Raw genomic sequence first — 3,449 nt, 5'->3', positions numbered from 1 at the left:
TAAATTCAGTAATGTCTATTTTCCCGTAGTAATGTGAATTATCTCACCGCTAAAATTGGTTTTCTTTCCAATTTCAATCTTGAGTTTCTGAGAAACTACTTCTCTATATCTATACTATCTATGTGATGCTTACATTGACTTAATAATTTCTTGAAACTGGTAGTATCCCTACAAACCGACTTAAAATTTGTATGCTAAGCCTGTATCGCAAGTCAGAATAAAGCATCGTTCCATTGAAACATTTTAATATCAAATTAATGTTTCAATTAATTTTTCTCAAACAATTGTTCGTGAATCATGTTCGAAATTAATTAACAAAAACGTGTGATTTCAAGACAATCAATTTATTAACGGAAAATTCTTAGCAACAGTATCGCAGTTTCAATCCCCAATGTTGTTGTTTCGTCCTATTTTTAATGCCTGAAAAAATTACAATTTTTTAATTTTTAGCGAAGATTAAAAATGTAATCCCGAAAGAATTACTTTTTGAAAGTAATTTCCTTTGGACCTACAAAATTGTAATCCCATATTTATCTGTGTCACTGAGCTGCATAAGCGAATTGAAAAATGTCAACCAAGGGGTAGTTCGACTAACCGTGGATTTACATAGCAACGTAAAAGTGACAGATGCAATGTTTTTTAAATACTGCAACCCGAAATTTCATTCATAAAATTAAAATTATGAATGAAATTTCGAGTTGCCGTATGAGAAAATTTTTGCATCTGTCACTTTTACGTTGCTATGTAAATCCACAGTAAGCCAAACACAACCTAGGCCGTATCCGCAAAAACCTAATAGTTATAATAATACACAGAGTTCTGATTTCGTTTCTGTCATTTTTAATCTAAAGCTATAATTATCAGAATTATTAGAACCATTTACATACAACTGTATACCGTTTGTTGGTTCACCAGATCCATTGTAATCAATGAAAATCTCCAACCAAATTGAACAATTAAGAAATAATTTCAAGTTTTTTTTTATTAATAAATTTATTTAAAGAAAACATAAATTATATTTAGCTGAATATCTATCATTAAAATTTATAACAAACTGTTTGTTAACATTTAAAATTCAATAAATCAAGAAATCATTTAAGTTAGAGTTCGATGACAGTTTAAACAATCTTTCATAAATCATTTTCAAAATAATTTTTCTATACATCGCCATTACGGACCTATATACGTATGAAATGTTTGTTCGCCTGTCAAGACGATATGTTTCGAGAATTATGCTTTCGAAGAACTAATTAATTTCTGCTGTTAAAGCAAATAGTTTCATAGGTTTTCATTGAATTCACTCGATTATTGTTTTGGTTTCATTTTTTTTTCTCGTTCTTTTCGTCTCGTTGAAACACTGAGTTTCTTAATTATTGAATTTTTTTTATTGTTTATCTTATGCGTTCACCATTCGCAATTAATCGCACCCATGACACGACCCCATATAATTCGTTGAATCAACTTCAAAGCGCTAAAAAATTATTCAAAAATAAACTCCCTGCAGTGATTCTGTCGTGTAAATGACCCCAATTGAAAAATTGTTTCGTTAGTGATTTACTGAGCTCTTCTATAAGCTGTTCATTTTTATATTCCCTTCTTTTAGTTGCCGTCTTTTTTTCTTCTTCTTCTGGTGTCTCTTGTTTGCTTTTTGCTGTTGTGAATTTTTAATAAAGACGTCCATTCAGTTATTTATGTATGTGCTTGACCTAATGTGTTTGGCAGAAAGAGCCTTTTTTATTTGCGTTGTTTTTGTTTACCTCTTTACGGGTATTATGTAAATGGAGTGTAAGTTATGTTAATATTCAGTTGATTCATTCGTGTAATCGAAAGTAAGAGGTCAGTAGTTGTTGTATTCGATACTCCAGCAACAAATAACCAGTTGTAAATATAAAACACAAAAATAAATTGTATCGCTGACGCGTGGGATAGTTTATAAGTTATAAATCTCACCTCCATAGCAAGTTAAGTCATGTAACTTTCTAAAGTTCTAGGGAGAGTTCATGAATCCAGCGAAAGTATGCGCTAATCATTTGAACAGTGATTCTTCGAATACAATTCGCTAATCGGTAGGCAAAGTACGTTTGTCCATGTGCATTTTCAAGGTCGTCAACCTTTAGTTTTGTCCTTTACAAGGTCGTTTATAATTGTTGAATTTATTCTCATAAATTCTACCAATTAAAAGAAATCGTCCTTCTTCTGAATAGTGACAAAAAATCGATCAAACTTTATTTCAAGAATTTATCAATTTCTTTTTCTGAGAATCATAATCTGCCGCCATCGAATCTTTCTTTGCCTACCTCCTTCTTCCTCTTTTTGCTCGTCATCATTTTCTTTTCCTTCAGCTCAAATTGTGTTGCATGAACTCGATGTATATTTATTCTTCTCTTCTTATTTCCTTCTCCTTTTCTTATCCGTTTCTTCTCCTTTACTTCTGCTTTTCTTCTCTATTTATTCTCCTTTTCCTCTTCTTTTCTTTTTTCTATTTTACTTTCTCTTCTTTCCTTTTCTGTTCTTTCGTACATTAAACGTTGACGAGGTCGTTAATAACTTATGTCCAATCTTTGTCCCTTTTTATTCATGTCGTCAATATTTTCTTCTGCTCGCTATTCCAAGTCTTAATCTGTTTCCAATTGGAATTTGTCCTACACAAGTCATTCCATGCATTCCACATACATCCATAATAACTCAATTCACTCTATCCAAAATGAGGAGGAAAACACTCTTTTTTATTGACGTGATTGACCAGTGATTAACATGATGACGAATCAGTGATTAACCAGCATTTAACCGGGGGAATCGTCTCAAAACTACAATAAATCGTGAAATATGGTGGTTAATCATGGTTAATCACTGATTAACTGTGCGTATTCCCCCTTGATCCAAAAATATTCAGCTCCACTGCCTTATATTATTACCGATCTAATGAAAAATGAAAATTTCTGATGTATATCGCACCTCATTTCATTTTACACCTCTCGGTCATTTGTGAATGGTTCTTCAACCAAAGGCTTTCGACGAGGCTTTCGATATAAAGTTCTGTGAATATTTTTCACCAAATTCAGAACTCAATTGTGTCGTTCACACTAAAATAAAAAAAACATTTGACATTTCATGCTTTACATTATAGAAAAGCCACCGTTTTCCGTGTCCACACAAAATACAATCAATTTTTTTTTTATTCAAATTGAAATGGTTTCATGATGTGCATTAAACATGAGCCCCCATGTAATTGTTCGAAGTAACAGTAACCACGAAATCAGCGCACTTCAAGCAAAAGTGCTATTAATGACAGCTGTCAAATAGAGTACTAATTTGTATGAAAAAATTGCTCGAATTTTTCTACAGTGCCAAAATTCTTCGATACACTGTCCAGTTTCAGTACCCTATTTATGTTAGAGGTTGGAAACTAATTTGATGTTGAGTTGAGAAAGGACCGTTTATTATTGAAT

The sequence above is a fragment of the Bradysia coprophila genome, assembly GCF_014529535.1.
Source record: "Bradysia coprophila strain Holo2 chromosome X unlocalized genomic scaffold, BU_Bcop_v1 contig_35, whole genome shotgun sequence".
Lineage (NCBI taxonomy): Eukaryota > Metazoa > Arthropoda > Insecta > Diptera > Sciaridae > Bradysia > Bradysia coprophila.
The sequence above is the reverse complement of the archived record's forward strand: the minus strand, read 5'-3'. Positions refer to the sequence as shown.